The 23,852-nt window shown below is 36.9% G+C and overlaps 1 long non-coding RNA gene across 1 annotated transcript; it reads right to left on the reverse strand.

The window, feature by feature from the left end:
* Positions 1–14,675: 14,675 nt before the first annotated feature.
* Positions 14,676–23,852, reverse strand: LOC145981575 (uncharacterized). Its single transcript, XR_014440971.1, has 4 exons — positions 23,612–23,852; positions 17,793–17,843; positions 17,010–17,172; positions 14,676–14,873 (listed from the first exon to the last, which is right to left on the reverse strand). It is a non-coding gene; the product is annotated as an uncharacterized LOC145981575 (long non-coding RNA).

Consider the following 23,852-nt stretch of genomic DNA (forward strand, 5'->3'; position numbering starts at 1 on the left):
GTCACTTCACCAATTTCATCAGACCGTCATTCATACAATCGTCGCTTTTTAAGCCAGGGATCCCGAGTTCGATACCCATGGAGCAATGTATTGGTTCGGATCATTGTTGTTAAAGGTCCAGGAATTTTAAAGAAATTCAATTCCGGTCCAGGAGAGAAAATCAGTAAGCGTAAATGGGTTCTGAACCGTAAATAACCTTTTCATCTGTAAAGTATTTGAATTCGGTGCAGGAACCTTATTACCAGATCAATTTAAATACGGTCCAGGTACCTTTTCTCAATGAAATTGTAATTAAATTCAATTCCCGTTCGGAAGAGAATATCAGCATATGTAAATAGGTTCCAGGCCGTAAAGAGCCTTTTTATGTTTAAAGTATTTCAATTCGATCCAGGAATTTTTTCAGGCTCAATTTAAATACGGTCCAGGAACTTTTTTTCCGAATCAGTTGAAGTTCGGTACAGGGACCTTTTCTAATGAAACAATACGCAACTTGGACCGAATTTAAATTGTGAGAGAAAAAAGGTTCCGGTCCTGCAGCGGAACCCAATAGAACCCATTAGAATTTATGGGATCCTGAACTTTTAACAACCCTGGTTCGGATCCAACTTAAAACTGTAGGTCCAGTCTCGATGAGCTTTTCTGTGCATAAAGAGGACTTAAAACAAACTCAGCCGTAATATTGAATTTATTGCAATGTATATGATGTGCTAGTAGCTATGGGTCTTTTTTATGCGCAAGAAAACTAGAAAAGCAATATACAAAATACGAAACGGTGTACCAATCATTTTCATTCACCTTCTAAATAGAAATTGCAACATACTAACTCGATTTCCATCAAAATCGGTTAAGTGTTAACTGAGATATGAGCACTTTTGTGATCAAGTGGCCGCCATATTTGATGACGTCATAGCGGGAGAATGTACCAGGTGGCGGATGTCCACCGAAGCCAAAAATTTTTCCTAAGACACCCACTATGCATTGTTGGAAAAAATATATCTATACTGAAACTTTCCTACAGACTGGTCACAAAGTGGACGTACCCTCCTTTATTTTCTACACTGCGTTGGTAACGGTTGAATGCTTGATATGCAAACATGCAAACATGCAAACATACCTGATGGTTTAAGAGTTCGGAACATCGGTATGGAGACCGTCATTTTCGTAGCACAGGCTATTTATGGACAATATTCTGTCGGATGTTTTACGGAGATAATGCGGGGTGAAAGCATCTTCCACAGCTGCTCGTAACTCATGCATTGTGCGATATCGGTTATTTATGACTCTTGTTATTTATGAACCCCCAGAGGTGATGTCGGGACTTCTTGGAGGCCAGGCTAAGGGAACTGAGTAATCTTCATATCCGCTTCGAATCCACTGACCGGGAGAGGGTCTTATTCAGCAACGCGAAGTGTGTCGGAACATGGCGCAGAATTATGCTGTGCTACAAAAATGACTGTCTCCATACCAATGTTCCGGGCTCTTGAAACTACCAAGTATGTATTCGTATCAATCATTCAACCATAACCATCGTTATGGTTGAATGTTATGTTATGGTTATGTTGTCAAAAGTCACTTTGTGACCACTCTGTACAGAACCATAGCTAGGGACAGGACTAGGGAGGGAGAATTGAAAAAAAAAGACAGAAATATTTATATGTAAGTAAAATACTTTTTTAAAATATCAAATTATTTATTATCAAGATAATTGTATGTACCGCTACACGCCACCATGTAGTTTCCCCTTTCATGAAAACATTCTGGCGTTGCTATAGGTGCTTTTTTTATTTATTCATGTTATTTGGAAGATTTCCAAATAAGAATGGACGCTTAGGCCGTGTTCGAAAGACTAGAAGTGAAAGTCTTTTGAATTTCACCTCAACTGCGGTGCTAAACACGATCAGTAGATAATACTAAGGACACGTTGCTTTGCCCGCATTTTAAACACTTGTTTTTCAACATAGAAATCACATAGCATTTCCAAATGTTCAACCAATAACTTGCTGGCTTACAACGTATATTTAACCTGTATTGCTGGCTTTTCTACCTCCATGATTTCAAACAAATGAACAACGAGTGCATAAGTCACGGGATCAAGCATGTAACGATCCGAGTTCCGAGCTGCGCTACGTGACGTCACGCTGAAACACAGTGTAGCGAAGGCACCGACTGCTGACCCTGGCTCTCTTTTCTCCATATATGACACCAGCGCACTCCACCATAGTCGCCTAAAGAAAGTCACTGGCATATTCTATTATCGCTGCAAATCTCACAATTCACTACAAGCACCAGTAACGCATAGAAATTTATATTTGGAGAAGCTGAACGAGGGCCAAATATAGTCTGTATGATTTTTTCCGTATCATATAATATTTAATGCAGTATCAGCATTTTTAACAATAGCCTAATTTTTGCGTTAGTAACGTATGTCTATTTGGGGGTAACAGCTCGTTACCAGTTTCTGTAACGATGAGGGTTAGCTACTGACGCCAATAAAATTAAAATTTATGGGGAGGCTGGGGTGCCCACAGGAGGGATTCATGACGCGCCTGCGTCATGGGAATTTGTGGGGGGACAAACTTTTATAGTTTAGCTACCAGTTCTTCACACAAAAATGGCGGGATCGTTTCGTTTGACTTCTTATTGATTTTTATTTCTGGTTATTATGTATAGTTTTTCTACATTACCTGTGGGTGATTGCGGCGATAGGGTTGAAATGAAACACCATCTCTTAAGCCTTTAGAATCGGTTTGGATGGGGGGGGGGGGGCGTGCTATTCGCATTAATACAAGGTTAGTTGAGCAGACAAACTGTTAATAATGAGGTTCACTACACTAACAATGGCAGTGAACCTGAACCTGAACAGAAGATCTATGAAAACGCATGGTTCATTTTGAAACTGGTTGCTTGCATGTTTTACATGTTTTATAAAATGAGGAAACTATCAATAAAGCCTAGTTCCCATTTTGACAAGTTCGAGACTCATGATGCGCAACATGCGCCGGTGCATGTTGCGCGTCATTTAATACACTGTTTCCAATTCAAAACTACTTCTGCAAATTACGCCCGCAACAACACTGGAGTGCAGGACCGCAGTGTAGCGTGTGCAGTGCTTTAGAGTAGTCAGTGTTTTCTTCTATTGTACGAGGGGGTGCTGAAAAATTCCTGGCTTTGCTCTCTTTTCATCGTTTCCCATTCGCGATTCATATCTCATTTGAAAGTGTAATATGAGTACGTTATGGTGCAAATATAATATTCCTCCCGTAATAGCTTCTTTCTATTTGTCAGGTTTGAAGTAGTCATGGAGGAGGCACAAGTCAGTTTCACGACGGACGGGGTGAGCCCCTTGTAGCGCCATTCCATGGACTGATCCAAAGTCTCGGGATCATAGATATGTAGCCACGTTTCATCTTCAGTCACTAATCTGCCCAACAATTCCTCTTCACCAGCACGAAACCTAGCCAAAATGGCCTCCGATGACTTCACTCTCTGCCGTTTCTGATCACTCTTCAAGCATTTCGGAACCCATTTGGCAGAAACTTTCCTCATGTCCACTACATTATTTATGATGAATCCCGGACGATGTTCATTATCTCTGTAATCTTCTTGGCTGATATTCGCTGATCCATAAGAATCATGTCATGCACAGCATCACATGTTGCCGGATCCGTCACTGATGAAGGGCACCCACTGCGGATCTCGTCTTCGACGCTGAAATGTCCAGCCGTGAATCGAGGTCTCCAGGTTTTTATGGTGCTGTGTGAAGGACACTTATCTCCCAGTGTTTGTGACATCTCACCGCGAATGTCCTACGCAGACTTTCCTTGGAGGATCAGAAACTTGATCACACCCCGAACCTCCGGCGTCGTGAAACTGACTTGTGCCTCAGCCATGACTACTTCAAACCTCAAAAATAGAAGGAAGCTATTACGGGAGGAATATTATTTTTGCACATAACATACTCATATTACACACTTTCAAATGAGATATGGGAAACGATGGAAAAAGAGCAAAGCCAGGAACTTGTCATCACCCCCTCGTATTATAATAATTCGGTGGTGATTTAACTAGTGTAAAGATGGACAATACAGCTATGTCGAGTTTATGGCAGGCGCTTACTGGTGACATTCCACAACAATGACTCCTGTTCATATTGCTCTATGCGTTTTACCACTTTATCTTTCGACCACTCCATATTGTCCACAAAACAATCACTCACAAAAATTTCCTGGGAAATGAATTCTCGACTTTTCGGGATCCCGAGCAGTCGGGAAATAGAGAATGGTCATTTTTAAAAGTCGATAATTCTCGAAGTTTTCTGCATTGTAAATGTCTGAAATTTAACGAAAATTCTTCGTTTTTGTATCAGAAATGCGAAAACAATCACTTAAAGTAAAAATGGCGTGTAGAATTCGAGATTTACAGAGCTTCCGGAAATTTTGGAACATTTCCTATCCCTAAAATTTCCCGACTTTGTCGGGAAATTGCGTATTGTTCCAGTCCCGATTTCGGGATTTTAAAAAAATTACCGTCCCGACCCAAAAAATTGTCGTGAGGCCGCTTCAGTCCGAACAGCGATCACGTAGTTGTCGTCGCATCGTCTACTATAGTGCGCATGCCCGTGCCCCAGGAACTTGCTGCAGGCTGTTTCCATTGTCCGCGGCGAATGTTGTGCGTCAAAATCGTTTTGGGGCAATTTTGTCCCCGGCACTTGCGCCGCGGCATGCTGCAGACAGTTTCCATTTCAACAAATGCTTGGCACATGCCACGTCGCATGTCGCGCGTCATGTTGCGCGGCAAATTTGTGGTAATGGAAACGGGGCTTAAGTTTGCGGCAAAAAACTTTTTGCAACATAGAAAGTATTCATTTATGTAAAATGATAATTCAATCAATGTCAAAGTAATATGTACATGTAATGTATATATTGTAAACAATACCTGAAGTAAACATATATTGCTTAAATGTGTCTGTATTATATTGTTCCTCAAAATTTGTCTGACCAAAATAATTGGAGTAAATAGTTCGGCGTAAAGGGGAAAATGTGCTATCATTTGGGGGGAGTGCGTCATAGGTCTTGGGGGGGATGGGCACCCCTGGGGGGGGGGGTAAAATTCAGTACCAAGCATTTCTTGAGGGGGAAAGGATGTTGGAATATTACATAATATGTTTTCCTATTCTGGAACGTCACCTAATGTCACCAGGATGCCTTTCGGAACCCTTTGGTTAACTCATTCATACTTGTGCAACAACCATGTACACTCACTAACACGTCTGGTTTTCAGCATCCCCATTGACTTTCAATGGTATTATTACAACTCAGAAGTGTCGATGACTGTACTATGCAGGTACAGAATGTAAATACGTGGTGGCTGTGGCCAAATCTGAAACTAACGCTGAACAATTAGAAATTGTTTAGAACATGTAACAACGACATTGAATTTACAATCCACGAAATAGGCTAAATTGCAGTAGATGGATGAAAATAAATTACCACACGAATCTAAACCCTGTCCCATCTATCTCTGGAACAGGCGAGCGGAAACAAGCCTCTGCGCAAGTAGTGACGCGAGACGGCTCCACCAATGAACACGTGAGAGGGAATGGAGTTGCGTGGAAGGGGAGAAGCGACCATCCATCGTAGCAGCGTGTACTGCTTCGCTCAGCCCACTCGATATCCTCCCCTTCTCTGACTCTATCCGCGGCCTTGCACCAGAGATAACTGAGACAAGGTATAGTTCTGAGTTTCAGACTTCAAAGTCTATTCCAGTTTGTAAAATAAACTACTGGGAAACTGCAGGTAGAATACAGTCCGAAAGATTGGTTGTTAACGACAATAATAATTTCAATACAGCTTGTTCGACTTAAAAATGTGGGGAAGTGGTTGGTAGCTGGTCTAGTTCTCTGAAGATCGGAGGTTTAAATCTCGTGCAAATTCAAGTACTTTTTCCTTTCCTTATTTATTTATTCCAAGTTTCAGATACAGCACTGTTGTGGCCATATTACACTAAAACAGTAATAGATTTACGAAAACAAGACAAGATGCTTTATGTAAAAACAAGTAACTTAAATGCTTTTGATTTCATGTTTTAAGGTCAATTTGTGCACAGTACGGCTAATCGGGACTGAAACTACTGTTTAAAGAGGGATCCGAACCACTATGTGCCTCCATCGAATATCGAACCTGGTGCCCTATGAATACAATGCGACGACGCTACCATTGCGCCATCAGGGAGGCCCGTAAGGTAAATGTAAACATGACAACACATAAACACGGAAACAAATAAACATCTACAGATTCATTGTTAGTGACGATCGGAAAGTACTTTCTGGAGCGAAAACGTCGATATTTTAGGGTAGTGTATTGTATGTACAAGGTAGCGCAAAAGTCAACACCTGATTTTCTTAACCTATAGCTTGGGTTTTATATTAAACAAATTAGGGTGTTTTGTGTCAAATTTTTAAAGATAACATCCAACAAATGACCAGCATTCGAATTGATGCAAAGTTGGGCTCTTTTTATTGCATCTTCAATGGTGTTGGAAAGAATCTGCGGGAAATGTTTTCAATTTCATGAATATTGTCCTTTAGTTGCTGTAACGTCTGTGGCTTATTCACATAAACCAATGGCTTCAAATATCCCCAAATAAAAAATCTGGAGCGGTCAAATCAGGTGACCTGGCGGCCGTGGCAAATCACCAAAACGGGATATTACTCTGCCTAGAAAAGTGTCACGCAAAAGAGCTAATGTCTCGCGGGCTGTATCTGGGGTATACTTATTCATATTCGCACACAATAAATTTCGTGAGTATGTTCTATGAGCAACAAGATGTCAAAATAAAGGTCACTTCAAATAGGATGATGACTTTTGCGCCACCTGTTAGAACTGGGGCAGCGTGTGGAACAGAGATTGCTGTATGAGAGAAAGCCTAGTGGTAGAGTTGTAGAGTTGTGGAACTGCTGAGCGTTTCGGGTCAATCGAGAGAGCAACTTGTAGTAGAACTAAAGTATTTTCGACATTCAGTACGAAGAAAATATCAAAACCATTCTCGAGTTCACATAGGATTTGTTTTTCTACAGTTTCTCTAACACTAGTATGGCTTCTAAAATACTAAATCATTTCCTATGAAGACAAATATTTTGGGAAATTACAACCTTCTGCAGCCCAGGTATTCCTGTTTTAAAGAACTTCCGCAGAAGGTAAAACATGAGTTTGAGTGTTTAAAAAACTAGGTCATAACAATCCTTTATATTCATATCATTTCTTTACAAATTCCTCTACATGACACTACAAATGAACAAAGACGACGTCATATTGCTGAGAAAAACCTTCGCGTTGACTGTGAGAATTGTGGTCTTAGAAATCATAAGCATTACCAACCGTAGATCTGCTTATTCTCAGCTTGCAGTCTTCTCCAAGTAGAGTGTTAAATCACTGACGACAGACAGTGGCGGCGATTACGGGGTGCCAGGGGGGACAGTTGCCCCTACTTTTCGCCAATTTTGCCCATGCACTATGCTAAATCTTATGTACAAAGTTAAATATACTGTCTTTCTCCCCTGTTTTTGCACTTTGCCCCACCCCCGGTTTTGGAACCCAATCGCCGCCACTGACGACTGACTATCCCATCAGTGGCTAAATACTTAACAATATTTTTTTTTCCTCTTTTCGAAAGAAAACACCAATTTAATTGTAATATGCAAATTACTACAATGCAATATACTTTCCACGAATAAAATTAATTGATATGGTTTCGTCATAACTGCAAATGGGCAGAAGCATATGAGAAGTTGCATAAGAATGACGGTGTAGATAGAATAATAACTGTCCACCACACGAAGGGCCTCTGGTTCGAACCTCCCCTACAGCGGTTTTGAAAATATGAATGCCAACTAATGTAACTCTGTGAAATAATTACGTGAATATTACACAATGTTTTTTTTTTATTTCTAAGAAAAAGTGGAACTGCTTGTGAAACTTCTCGATAAAATGTAGTTTCATCTCGTACCACAGCAGTTTAGAAATAAATGTACTCTACTGACTACTGTCGCAAGTGCACCCACGTGACTTATCTAAAGAACATTCGATAAGTCGAGTATCTGTCTCAATACAGTTTATCATAACTGCTCTCAAGGGAGAGCTTCATTTGTTTTACGTGATTTCCTGTTGCAAATAGGTGCTTGGAAATACTTTGTCGCAAGCGAGCACATCGTTGTTGCAGAAAACATTTAATAGTAACGCTCCTGACATTAGAGGACTTACAATAGATCGTCCTATACGAATAGGTTGATGCGAAATTTGAAGAAATCGTATCACACCGTAGGCGTGACTCGAACCCAGGACCCCGGGCGTCATAAAGCAATCAGCTAATCACTTCATAAAAGGGGTCCCGCTAAAGCGCTGGAAAAGAGCTTCTCCAAAGCAATTCACGCCAGCGACCTTCAGTGGAGTTGGAAAACTCCGCTCACACTGCACTAGGCCGGAAGGATATGAAATACAGTAAATGAGCGTTATCCATAAAAATCACCGTTGACTACTGACGCGGTCGAGTCAACGGTTTTAGCGATCGAAAGTTCTAATTCCAGTTAATCGTTCGCGTGAGAAGATCCTTGCTTTCAGTTTTACTTCAGATACAGTTATTGCGAGTGAGCTCCATAGTTGTCGTTAGCAAAGGAAAAGGAAAGAATAAACGATCGGGAAGTTACAGTTTAGAATACCGAACTAGGCGAGCATAGGAGCCAGGAGTTACGCTCCCTTGTACGTCTTGTTTCAAGGTAGGACCACATCGAAGCAAGGACCAACGCAGACGAGTATTTCAACAACGCTACAGGTACGAACATTCCTATGTCTTCTCCTCACCCCGCCTGTCCAGTCAATAGAAATACATTAAACGCTAAATGTTGTGAGTGGTTCATCATTTATCTGGGTGTCACCCCTTACCCTCTGTGTTCCTCTCGCTTAACCAGGCGAGTTACCACAGGCTGTCTTAGCCTTTAATAGCGATCCCCCTAAATAGCTTTAGATTTAGACGAAATATAGCACCCCTCAGTTGAGTTCCCGACTGATGACATGTGTTATAATTTACTCCGTAATTAATCCAAATGAGTATCATGTCACCCAATACTTTAATATAATTCTAGTGCGTATTGCTATAGCATATCAGACATAAGCACTTTAAATAACAAACAGAAGTTTATTTGTTTTCTAACCAATTATGATGGTATGGGATTCAAGATGGTGAATGTGAAGGTGAAGGTGAAAATTTCCATGCTTATGAAATAGTATGAATTTGAATTATCACTTTTTACTTGTCAAGTATCTGAAAGTATACGCACTGATTAGAAAAATAGTTTCTACAAAAGTTGTTTATTTTTGTAAGAGGAATAAAAATATTCAACAAAAACTGAGGTTTCCCTTTCAAAAAATTGAGTGATCTTCAAATGACCCCTACTAAACATACTTAATGGCATTCGCTTTTCCCTTTAAAGTCAATTAACTTTTATTTGAAACATTTCTTTGGAAAACGCTTCATTTGTGGGATATTTCGTATTACCAACTTAAATGGTTCACCCTATATATTGTTCATCATATAAATTGAGTATACTCTCCACTATGGTTAATTTTACTTTATTTTGTTCGAGAATTTGGGAAGATGTTTATTCTTGTAAGAGCAATAAAAATATTAAAGAAAAAATAAGGTTTCCCTTTTAAAAAATTGAGTGATTCTCTAATGCGTCACTGATTACGAGCTGCGCTGCGAGCGAACTACAACTTACGTATTGGCCCTGGATGATCCCTCTTTGCCATGTTCAAAAGAGACCTAGAGAGCATCTTGCATAAACACGGTAATCGATCTCGGTTCAGCAGATTGAAATGCATGTTTTCACACCGTTCAGAAGTTTCTAAACCTGTTCAGGGCAATTCCATTGTGATGGATGTGACATTCGGACAAATTTTCATTCATTTTAAAATTACTTTCTTAGCATCTTCAAATACGTGACTCTATCAATTCATGTAATTTAATTATCCTTGATGAAAGTTATTTAATTTCAGAATATTCCTCCCCCATCTCAATTCTCAGATACAGAAAATACATTTTTTGTACTTGTGACGGATGTGACACTTCTGAGACATGACTGTATGACCTTCCTCAGTCTTTCAGAGAACTCTGTGAAATATATGGGTTACTGAAACAATTTCATTATATTTTCACAAAGTGAACTTTACTTGACATTTAGATGCTTTTAGTTTCCAAAAATATAACTACATAGTTTTTTTATAAACATTTTTTGCCTGTGACGGGTGTGACATTATGCACATGTAGGATTATGGAACAATGCAAAGACTATAAAAAATATCACAAATAGATTCTTCAAACTTATATTTGTTTCAGACATGAAGTAGGACACTTCAGAGCTTAAGATATAAATGAGACAATTAGAATGAAATTAGAATTAATTTAGTTTTCTTATGGTGAAATACTGCATCATAATGAAACTAAATTAAGTGCAAACACCACACACAAAATCCCACTTCTACTATAAAAAGTTCACTAGAGAGCTCAAATTGGTGATTTGATCTACAGCTGTACAAAGATTTCAAAATGTCGTCAAATTTTGGGATTTTTGCTTTTTTGAAAGTCAATAACTCAAAAACTATGAGCACAAAAAATCTGAAATTTGGCTGTTTAGTCCGCTTGATGGGTACAATGAATGAACACAAAATCTGAATCCTCAAGGTTCAAAAGATATTTGTTATTGGTTGATTTGACATGGAAAGACCCTAGACTGAAAAAAAAAAAAAATAGCAAAAGTTCTTGACCACAAGCATAATTTCTTGACTTTTTGTGGACTCTCTTGAACTACCTGTTGATTTCTTGACTTTTTCTTAACTTTCTTGACATTCTTGACTGAATATGTTTAATTAATATGAATTAATATTTAAAAAACATATTTAATATCATTATATTCTCTTGTAGCGTAGCTATAGGTTTAAAATTATTTAAACAAAAAGTGTCATTTTGTTGAAATGGTATAATTATCTTAGCAAGGTTTCAAAGCTCTTCTTAATATATTAATAATATTGGAAAGCTGTGATAAAATGAAAAATCCGAACCAGAAGAAATCGAGCATTAAGAACTTTTTACCTCTTTAGAACTCGGTTCAGTTCTCCAAGTTCATTCATTGGTTTTGTGAGATCTCTACATGAGGGCTCCGGTTCCACCTGCCTATACTCTGTATCGGTTATCTCTGGAGCCAGCGAACGAAAGGAAGTCTCTGCGCAAGTAGTGTCACGAGACGGCTCCCCCCAACGAACACGTGGGAGGGAACGGGATTACGTGGAAGGGGAAATCTACTGCAGCCTTCGAGCAGCGTGTATTGCTTGGCTCTGCCCACTCGATACTCCTCCTCCACTTCTCTACCGATTTGCGCGGCCTTACTCTAGAGATAACCGAGATAGGGTATAATTACGAATCTGATATCTCCTTATATCTTATCATTAATAGAAACGTAGTGCAACTGAAAGAATAGCACAGTTATTTAAATTTTCTTCACATAAATCATAGGAAAAATAAAAAGCAGAAAAATAGGAATGTCAGAATCTGTTTTATTAAATATTACACAATTTTATTGCAATTATATTGTAAATAGCCAAATAATTTTATATATTGTAAGAGAGATTGAAATGAACTAATTACCATGAAGAGAATAACTTAACAGGCTGCTTTCTTGATAGAAAAATATCATGGATGCAGAACTGGAAATAGGAGCGCTTGGTGACAGGAAATTTGTCTGAAATTAAACAGATTTGCTAGCCTTAGTTGTATAGTGGAAAACAAAATCATGAGTGTACCAGAAGAGTATATGTGATATAAACAAATTTTACAAAATTTAATTTGTATTTGTACTTTTTGCTAAATATTACAGGCCGAAACCAAGTGTTAGGTAATAATCAAAATTTAATTGTGGAAAACAACTCGTTTGAATCAGTTTCCAAATTCAAGTTCTTAAGGGTAATACTAACAAATGAAAATGATATTGAAGAGGAAATGAAAAGCAGACTTAAATCAGGAAATGCATGTTACTTTCTATTCATAAACTTTTATCTTCTCGTACAATATCTAAGATACTAAAAGTTAAAATATACAAAACAGTAATTATTACATAAATGTGAAACTTGGTCCCTTACATTCAAAGAGGAACATGAATTAAGAATATTTGAAAATAAGATACTTAGAAAAATATTTGGACCTAAAATGGGATGAGGAGACAGGTGAGTGGAGAATGTTACATAATTTAGAATTGCACAACTTGTATTCCTGTCCACATATTATTAGAATGATTAAATCAAGAAGATTTAGGTGGGCAGGCCATGTGGCACGAATGGAAGAGGAAAGAAGGGTTCACAGCATTCTTGTTGGGAAACCTGATGGTAAGAGACCTGTAGGAAGTCCAAGGTGAAGATAGAGAGATAACGTTGAGATGACATAATGAAAATTGGCAAGTATGGAAAAGATTGGATTGATCTTACCCAGGATAAGGACAGATGGAAAGCTTCTGCTGCTGCAGTCATAAAACTTCGGGTTTAAGTAGGCTAGGGAGTAGTTTATTTGTACACTTTTGTATCGTTACGACGCTTTGGTGCCAGTTCAGCCTAATCGCCAGGCTTGGTTTTATATATGTGTGGACCTGGAGCTAACACATACGATATAACGTTTAGGTCAACAACGGAAGAAAGTTTAACTATTCTCTGTTTCATACACGGTATATTAGGAAAAGAAAATCGCCACTATTCAAAAGCTATATTCTCGCAAGGGTGTTCATGAACAAGCTATTTGAAACAGGAACAATTTGGAATTACCTCAAAATTCATTCAAGCATTGTCTACAGTTCGATTCTAGAAACATGTAATGCATTGCCTGCGATCATTTATGTCTCTCTCTCTCTGTGTCTCTGTTTTTCCTTGTCTCTCTCTGTTTCTGTCTCTGTCCTCCATCTCTCTGTCTGTTTCTCTCTCTGGGTCGATGTCTCACCCCCACTCTCTCTCTCTCTCTCTCTCTGTCTATGTCTCGCTCTTTCACGGTCTCTCCTCTCTCTCTCTCTCTCTCTCTCTCTCTCTCTCTCTCTCTCTCTCTCTCTCTCTCTCTGTCTCCATCTCGCTCTGTATCGGTCTCTCTTTGTCTGTTTCTATGTCTCTGTCTCTCTCTATGTCTCTGTTTCTCTCTGTCTCCGTCTCTCTCTGTCTCCCTTTGTCTGTTTCTATGTCTCTGTCCCTCTCTCTCTGTCTCTGTTTCTCTATGTCTCTGTTTATTTATCTCTCTCTCTCTCTCTCTCTCTCTCTCTCTCTCTCTCTCTCTCTCTCTCTCTCTCTCTCTCTCTCTCTCTCTCTCTCTCTCTCTCTCTCTCTCTCTTTCTCTCTCTGTGTCTCCACCTCGCTCTGTCTCTCTCTCTCTCTCTCTCTCTCTCTCTCTGTCTCTGTTTCTCTGTCTCTGTCTATCCATCTGTGTCTCCATTTTTCGGCCTGTTTCTCTGTCTATCCATTTGTGTCTCCATTTTTCTGCCTGTTTCTCTGTCTGTCTTCCTTTGTCTCTCCCTCTATCTCTCTTTCTCTCTCTCTATCTCTTTGTTTCTCTATCTCTCTTTGTCTCCTTCTATGTTTCTGTCTCTCTCTATGTCTCTATCTCTCCCTATGTCTCTATTTATCTCTGTCTCGGTCTCTCTCTATCTCTCTTTGTCTCTTTCTATGTATCTGTCCCTCTCTCTATGTCTATGTTTATCTATGTCTCAGTCTCTCCCCTCTCTCTCTGTGTCTTCATCTCTTTCTGTCTCTGTCTCTTTCAATGTCTCTGTCCTTCTCTTTATGTCTCTGTTTCTCTCTCTCTCTCTCTCTCTCTCTCTGCCTCTGTCTCTCCCTCTCTGTCTCTGTATCTCCCTCTCTTTCTCTCTCTAATATAAACTAGAGAAATGACATACATTATCACTAGAGGCATGCAAATTTCGTTTTTGACGAAAACACGAAATATGAAATAACATGCTATAATGTTCATTTTTCATGTTTCTGAAAGGTGAGAGGTGGATTTTCCTACCCTGTTTTATCACGAAATAATGCGAAATGAACTGCATAATGCGAAATAGACTCTTAAACACGAAATTTACCATTTATATACCGACGCGACACTTTCTGAAGTCTGGAGTATCCCGTGAGTTATGCAATTCACGGAAAATTGTTTAATTCTGCTGTAAATATTTGATAAGCAAAAATTGACCCCTTTACACAGAAATAAACTGAATTCTCTGGTAACTACATAAATGTTCTATTAGAAGGGATAAGTTTGCTTTGTATAATAAGTGCAGTTTTTGAATCAAATTTTGAATTATATTCACAATCTTAAAACCAAAATGTCATCTTATATAGCACTTTTGATGTGACTATTCACCGCTATAACACCGATATGTTATATTATTTACCGCTTTTGAAACCGAAATCGACTATGTTTTTGAACCGAAATTTGGCTTTCTTATTTACCAAAATTATGTGCCTCTACTTACGTAGTAAGTAGAGGCACATAATTTGTAGTAAGTAGTAAGTAGAAACGTAGTGCAACTGAAATAATAACACAGTTATTTAAATTTTCTTCACATAAATCATAGGAAAAATAAAAAGCAGAAAAATAGGAATGACAGAATCTGTTTTATTAAATATTACATAATTTTATTGCAATTATATTGTAAATAGCCAAATAATTTTATATATTGTAAGAGAGATTGAAATGAACTAATTACCATGAAGAGAATAACTTAACAGGCTGCTTTCTTGATAGAAAAATATCATGGATGCAGAACTGGAAATAGGAGCGCTTGGTGACAGGAAATTTGTCTGAAATTAAACAGATTTGCTAGCCTTAGTTGTATAGTGGAAAACAAAATCATGAGTGTACCAGAAGAGTATATGTGATATAAACAAATTTTACAAAATTTAATTTGTATTTGTACTTTTTGCTAAATATTACAGGCCGAAACCAAGTGTTAGGTAATAATCAAAATTTAATTGTGGAAAACAACTCGTTTGAATCAGTTTCCAAATTCAAGTTCTTAAGGGTAATACTAACAAATGAAAATGATATTGAAGAGGAAATGAAAAGCAGACTTAAATCAGGAAATGCATGTTACTTTCTATTCATAAACTTTTATCTTCTCGTACAATATCTAAGATACTAAAAGTTAAAATATACAAAACAGTAATTATTACATAAATGTGAAACTTGGTCCCTTACATTCAAAGAGGAACATGAATTAAGAATATTTGAAAATAAGATACTTAGAAAAATATTTGGACCTAAAATGGGATGAGGAGACAGGTGAGTGGAGAATGTTACATAATTTAGAATTGCACAACTTGTATTCCTGTCCACATATTATTAGAATGATTAAATCAAGAAGATTTAGGTGGGCAGGCCATGTGGCACGAATGGAAGAGGAAAGAAGGGTTCACAGCATTCTTGTTGGGAAACCTGATGGTAAAAGACCTGTAGGAAGTCCAAGGTGAAGATAGAGAGATAACGTTGAGATGACATAATGAAAATTGGCAAGTATGGAAAAGATTGGATTGATCTTACCCAGGATAAGGACAGATGGAAAGCTTCTGCTGCTGCAGTCATAAAACTTCGGGTTTAAGTAGGCTAGGGAGTAGTTTATTTGTACACTTTTGTATCGTTACGACGCTTTGGTGCCAGTTCAGCCTAATCGCCAGGCTTGGTTTTATATATGTGTGGACCTGGAGCTAACACATACGATATAACTTTTATGTCAACAACGGAAGAAAGTTTAACTATTCTCTGTTTCATACACGGTATATTACGAAAAGAAAATCGCCACTATTCAAAAGCTACGTTCTCGCAAGGGTGTTCATGAACAAGCTATTTGAAACAGGAACAATTTGGAATTACCTCAAAATTCATTCAAGCATTGTCTACAGTTCGATTCTAGAAACATGTAATGCATTGCCTGCGATCATTTATGTCTCTCTCTCTGTGTCTCTGTTTTCCTTGTCTCTCTCTGTTTCTGTCTCTGTCCTCCATCTCTCTGTCTGTTTCTCTCTCTGGGTCTCTGTCTCCCCCCCACTCTCTCTCTCTCTCTCTCTGTCTATGTCTCGCTCTTTCACGGTCTCTCTCCTCTCTCTCTCTCTCTCTCTCTCTCTCTCTCTCTCTCTCTCTCTCTCTCTCTCTCTCTCTCTCTCTCTCTCTCTGTCTCCATCTCGCTCTGTCTCGGTCTCTCTTTGTCTGTTTCTATGTCTCTGTCTCTCTCTATGTCTCTGTTTCTCTCTGTCTCCGTCTCTTTCTGTCTCTCTTTGTCTGTTTCTATGTCTCTGTCCCTCTCTCTCTGTCTCTGTTTCTCTATGTCTCTGTTTATTTATGTATCTGTCTCTCTCTCTCTCTCTCTCTCTCTCTCTCTCTCTCTCTCTCTCTCTCTCTCTCTCTCTCTCTCTGTCTCTGTTTCTCTGTCTCTGTCTATCCATCTGTGTCTCCATTTTTCGGCCTGTTTCTCTGTCTATCCATTTGTGTCTCCATTTTTCTGCCTGTTTCTCTGTCTGTTTTCCTTTGTCTCTCCCTCTATCTCTCTTTCTCTCTCTCTATCTCTTTGTTTCTCTATCTCTCTTTGTCTCCTTCTATGTTTCTGTCTCTCTCTATGTCTCTATCTCTCCCTATGTCTCTATTTATCTCTGTCTCGGTCTCTCTCTATCTCTCTTTGTCTCTTTCTATGTATCTGTCCCTCTCTCTATGTCTCTGTTTATCTATGTCTCAGTCTCTCCCCCTCTCTCTCTGTGTCTTCATCTCTTTCTGTCTCTGTCTCTTTCAATGTCTCTGTCCTTCTCTTTATGTCTCTGTTTCTCTCTGTCTCTCTCTCTCTCTCTCTCTGCCTCTGTCTCTCCCTCTCTGTCTCTGTATCTCCCTCTCTTTATCTCTCTAATATAAACTAGAGAAATGACATACATTATCACACGTTGGAAATGTACCTTGCACTCAGGAAGTTCCTCTCTGACCGGGCGTTTAAAGCTGAAGATTGTGTGCTCTGAAGTTCTCCGGAAGGACGTATCGGCGCTTCTCGTAGTCGGCCATCATCTTCCAGCGCTTCCCGGCAATCCTGAAGCTTTCCTCAAGATCTTGGCCAGGGTGCTCCTGGAGGAGAGGGAACGTGTAGTCTGGAGATTCACCTCATTCTAACAATATTACCTAACTGATGGGGTCTAGGAAATTATCTACTGTTTATTTTTAATACGTCAAGTCATGTAAGAAAATTGCCAATTCAAACTCTTAAATAGGTCACCATGACGTTCTTATACTTGTAATACCAAGTAAAGCAAATTCCACAATAAATGGAGACATACTTGCTACAAATATGAAAGGAACTACAATTGGTCTTATGTTTGAAGAATCTATGTATTTCTATCTTCTTGTAACGTGTAAAAAAATCTTTATTAGACAAGCCAGGAGTCTAAGAATCATCATTGGTATCATAATAGCTTCACAGATATTTTGATTTAACAATAACACTAACTTCTTTCTGAATGCTCACACAATTTCTTTATTTCAGACAATGAACTTTTCAATGATAAATTTGGGCAGCAATAATGAATTCTTAATACAATAATACAAATAATAATTATTTGTTTCAAGTTACGCCACTGCTATTTTAAAATGTCTTTTTTTATACACATCTGCTAATCAATATGCTCTTGGATTCGAACTAAATACTAAAGGAAAAACTTAAAAATTAATTTCATTAATTAGTTACTCACTCTTTTAATTTCCTCCAAGAAATTGAGAAATGTCTTACTGCGGCGAGTCTCCTGTAAAAACAAAATCAATTACGTTATTTCTATAATTTTACACTATGATCATGGAATTTACAATTATATACTATAAATCTTGATCTTAAATAGTACAGGAGTCGTTAACGTCATTTTAAAGACAGTGGTGCAACACGAAGGGAGATTTCATACCGAAGCGACGAGTGGCAAATGTCGCTTGGGAACGAGCCAATCAGCAGCAACGTTTCACACCGTAGTGGCATGAAAGGCGTGCGTTCGATTGGTTCAATGCTCAAACAACACGCGTCGCTTCGCCACAAAATCTCCTAAATGATCCATGGGAAGTCGTTTATTGAAATGAAAGATGATGGTAAATATACTCTTGTACTATTTTCTAATTCACATGAACTTCGAACATTTATTAGATCATATTAAAGGAATAAGTCAATAAATGAAATGTTTTATTATGGTCAGTGGCGTGCCCAAATGGGGGTTGGTTGGGTTTATAACTTCCCTTTGGCCAAGAATTTCTAAATAAAAGAACGTCAAAAGTAGGAAAAGTTGGCCAAATGAGGATTGACTAATTAGGCTAAAAAGTGTATGTAAACCCCATCCCCTTTCAAAAATCCTCGGCACGCCACTGATTATAGTGTTAATGATTATCGTTTCTCAAATTCTTTACGTTCTCTCTGGTGCCAAGTGTTTTTTTACAAAGCTCTATATGTACTTATTGCGAGTTCAAATCCCAATCACTCAAACGATCACTCATCGGAAATGTCTTGCAGCTATCTGATTTTCTGGTTAATTTCTATTAATTTTCTGTAGTTATCGTAATCGCAATATTAGTGACTTAATCCCATTCGATCCTATGCCATTCCTAAGCTTCGCACTACATAAGAAACTTATTATTAAAAGTTATAGTTTGTGTAACATCCTAAAACCGCTGAGATTATCGCTTGTTTATCTACGAATATGAAACATAATCTAATAAGCATACGCAAATACTACCTGCACAAATGTCATTTCATAATCTTTAAATTTACGACATTTATTCTAGTTAAAATATGAGATTGGTCACCACCCATTATACGTATTTATAAAAATGTATCGTAAGAGTGTGGCCCAATAAATTCCGTAACATTACAATCAGTTTATTTACTGAAAAATCTGAAAATGTATTGTAAGATAAAGTTGCGAAGAACATTGGATAGTATGGTATGGCGCGTAAATACGAGTAGAATATACAATTTTGTCCAGCATCTTGAATCTTGCCATTAGATTTGCTAAAATAAAATATCTATCTGCAGAACGAATCACTAAATTTATGGGAGTTATCGTGGTCAAAAGGTAGTGTAGTGGTAACGTCATCTCCTCATAATCGAGTGCCCACGAGTTCGATACATTAGAGGTACATTACACAGATCCCACATTAAACTGTAGGTCCACTCCCGATTACTCTCTCTGCATATAAGAAAAACAAGAAAGTTAAAACCAGAAATCAATTAAATCGTTCGTGGTCACAACATTGATGATTTCTCGTCCTGTGACATCCCCGTGCGTTTCGTTTCATAGGGGCACAATATGTAGCTTACACCGTGCTTTGAAAATGTCAAAAAGTGGAAAATGGAAGTACACATACGCAACGATAAAGTACGTATTACTTGGTTATATAAAAAGAGCTGACTGATATAGCCATACATATATATAGGTACATATGGATGGGCGAGAGAAGGAAGGTAAAGATTCTCCATTGAAAACATTCCACGATGTTTTTATGACTGTGTCTATTTACGTATGAACAAAAGTATTGTTTTAGAATTATTGTCCGAGTGTTCAGTTATAATTTCACAATAGAAAGTTTTTTAATTTAAGGTATTTTGAGCCCCAGAACTATTTCGTTGATTTCCCAAAAATTACACTCTGTACAATCTGTTCTTTCTTCTCTCAACCATTCATATATATATATATATATATATATATATATATATATATATAATAAACATATACAGCTGAACCTGAGTTACACGTATGTCAAGGTGAAGAGAAAATAATACGTATAACTGATAATAACATACAAATCAGATTTAGATACCATGTCATATCATTATTAAAATACTGTAATTGTATTTATTTTGAGGAACATGATATACTTAATACAGGTTATTTCTGTCACAAAGTGGTAAATTATCGAATCTAAAAGTTCGATTCTTAAATACATTACATTTGTTACTTTATAGTGAACACTTTGATACTAAAATACTGCAGTAGATATTACAATTTTACTACGCAATTTTTAGAAAATTGTCTAAAATAGAATTTATTTTACTAACGACTGCAAAGTGTGGAATAAGTGATGCCTAAATATGCATCTATTTCAGTTTTAGTTTTATGGGGCATTGTTGTAGCTTGGTTACATACAAACCAACTGTATTGTATGAAAATTAGTACGTATGACATCGAATTACGTACAAATAAGGTTTAATTAACATGTTTTTAAATTATATTTTGACGGGACCTAACTACAATAATTTACGTATAAAATAGAATTATAGCAGAACTAAGTTACGTATAAAGCAGTCTCAACTGTAATCATAATACATCGTTACTGTGACCATATTGTGTTCTGCACCTCGAGATTAACAGCAACTGAAGCTTACATTCCATCCTGCGGTCTCTGTAGGTGGTTGCCTTTGGAAACGGAGTACGTGACTAAATTGTGGTGAGCTTCAGAATCTCTTTCATCGTTGCTTCATGGTAGGTAAGCTTAAAGGGAATAGCGTTTCACAACATGCAATTTGACTTAGTCAGTCAGGCTGTTTGATTATTTTCCGTCAATAGGCTGCTCCGGAAATGCAGGGCAATTGACAATTAACTTTACCTTATCTTATCAAATGTGTCTTAAGCAATGTAACTTATCTTTAAAAACATACTTAATTGTTCACAGGTACTTTTATATGTATGTTGCTGCTGCTTGTAGAAACGATTAGCATTAGGTGTTCTTGTTATGATTCAAAACAACTTGAGAAATAAATATTTGTGTAGACCTAATTTTCAAATTTAAAAAACGTCTCTTCAAGGAATATTTATTTTAATTTGAAACAGTTTTAATAAGGAGCTTTTGACGAGTGTTAAATACATTAAGCACAAGAGAGAGAAATTGAAAGCAAACTCCTAATTGGAAAATCTGAGAAGATTTACCTGAATATTAATAATGATTTCTTTGACAAACATATTCAATACGTAATTTCAGCCGAAGTGAGAAGTACTTTAGAAATCATAAAATATTCCATTTCAGCCGAATATATAGACTTTATTTGTTTTACAGTATTCAGGAAGTAAATTTTATAATAATTGAATAACAACTTCTGATGATCGGAAAAATAAGTTGAGCATGTTCACACTACAAAAAACAAAGCGAGGGTAGGAAGTCAAGGGGTCAAGGATCCGATACCTGGTGGAGGCACATAGAGGTTCGGATTCAACTTTAAGCTGTAGGTCCAATCCTGATTAGTTTACCTGTGAATATAGTGGACTTAAAACAAAAACTAAAGAATCTCAAGTGTAGAAATGTGTAATTCAATCGTTAGCGTTCTTCTAGCATGTACTTCTGTTGTTATTAAGGCCCGCTTTTCTGCCACTTTTGTCTAATCGCAAAAATAAGAATGAGTGATGATTAGACGAAATTGATTGCGACATTCAAAATAACACCTATGTCCAGAACGGTACTCGATCCTAAGAACTTCGTAACATGATCGAAAGTCGGCCAATTAACGCGCTCGGCCATCGAGAGGGCTGTTAATCAGTATATAAGCCTACTATTACCAATGTCGTGAGTACTAAAAATTCTGTTTCGTTACACACATTTTTTTCCACAAATAATGTCTACTAATCATACCTTTTCTTCAACTTGCGCAAATACATAGTTGGCCTAGTAATTTGTCACAATGTGGATAATTCATTTTAACAGACTGAAAACCTTCATTAACTAATTCTACTGCGTTTTTGATGATTAAAATTTGAATTACTTTTTCAAATTAACTTTTACACTTATACACGTACTACAATAATAATTGTATAAGAATTGGAAGCAGTAAGTCTATAACATGTGTCAATTATTATAACATTTATTTTAAATAACCTAATACCATTTTAAATCATCTAAAATTATTTTCATTATTGTGGAACCATTGATAAACGTTTGATGGACTTTGCATCTGTGATACAAAAAAGACGAAGTTATTTTTCAACTTTTTGAAAACAACCGCACTAACCCCGATATTATTAATCCGCAATTGTTTGTCCTCCCTTATCGCACAACGCTAGGGCAACTTTTTTTTTAGGTCTGTTATTTTTTGTTTCCTTAGCACACTGCAAATGTATTATTTATGCTAAGAGAACTAATAAACAAAACTAACCTAACCTAACAACTTAGGCATTTAGCCTAACAATAAAAGCATTCCCCGGTGACGTCAGAACGCAAAGTTGTCTAGTGCGATAAGGAAGATCCCTACTTTGTGCGTAAAAAAAAAGTTTATTATTTCAAAAATTATCTAAAGCAGAGCTATTATCAAAGTAAACCTTATTACTATTTTAACACAACATGATTCATAAGTCTTTTAAATATTTAATTAAAATAATTGTTCATCAATACAATAAGATGTCACAAGATCCTCTACTCCTAGTTCAACAAACCTATTTCGACAAATTGTTCAAATAGCATCAGCTGACGTATATCAAATATCGGTCATGTTAGATTTGATTTTCTAATGTTAGAGTCCAAATATTTTGCGTTGTGTGTGTTTAAGTTGAATTTGTTTAGATAGAAGGCTTTGCTACTTATTTTCATTGTCTGTGATAGATTCAAGCTCCTATTACAAATTTCATCCATTTATTAACAACCATTCACACAAAAATTATAAATTGTATAACATCATGACCATCGATTATATTTATCTCTTGTCCTATCATCATCCACAATTTTTCTGTGAACAGAAGAACGTTTTGCTGCCAGAAGGAAAACATTGAAGATCGTACTGTCTAAATAAAACTATAAAGTTAATTCACAGGTTAATTGTTGATCAAAGTTTCTTCTTAGTATATTAGTTGCACCATGAATACACAAGTACCATGGTAGTACGATCTAGACAAATGTGAAAATGGGGCACTCCAGCGTTACGTGTGTGACATTTTATACATAAAATTTAAAGTTCTAGACAAGAGATTTCATTAAAATATTCATAATGAACTCATTTCATAGATTTTGAAGTACTTTGTCGTGTCTGCTAACAAATAAAAACTTGAGTATGATGGCATAGGCTGAATGTATGAAAATCATTAACAAAAGTGCGATACGTGACACTTTAAAAATGTAATAAATTTTAACTTCATTTGTCTCTGAAGCATATAGGCTGCAGATGAAAGCAACTTTTATTGGTGAAATGTGTAAATTATTTGCATTGACAACCATCTAAACCTTAATCCAATTTAAAACAATAATAATATTCATATTAATTCATTTTGTTATTAACATGGAGTAGGACCACTTTTCGTGGATTGGCCAAAATGTGTACATTATTTTTATATTTTATTTCTCTTCCGTTCTGTTCATCATCCGAACTTTATATTTTATATTTACTAGCTTCTATTTGGAAAGTTACTTTACTTGTAGCAGTTGTCATTCACTAACAAAACTCCATATTGTTATGTATGTTGTGTTTTATGGACACTAAATTGTTTCGTTATCTTACACCATAATTTCTATTTGACACATAAATACAATCATCACAATGCTATTAATATATAAATACCGGTAGATTTTTGGCAGGCATTTTTAGTTGTGTTCAAAGCAGATATTGTTTCCTTCCCCATAGAATAGACCTATCCGTCTCAATCGCCATTCGTTATAAAAATCTTGCTAATAACCACAGTGTATATAATTTATTATGCAAAACTAGCGCCACTGTATATTTTTCACCCTTTGCTGGTAATGTTCGTTATAAACCTAGCAATGAATAAGAATTTATATTTTCACTTTATTAGAATTTATGA

This window comes from Lepisma saccharinum, chromosome 29 (assembly GCF_977018435.1).
Source record: "Lepisma saccharinum chromosome 29, izLepSacc3.1, whole genome shotgun sequence".
Taxonomy (NCBI): Eukaryota; Metazoa; Arthropoda; class Insecta; order Zygentoma; family Lepismatidae; genus Lepisma; species Lepisma saccharinum.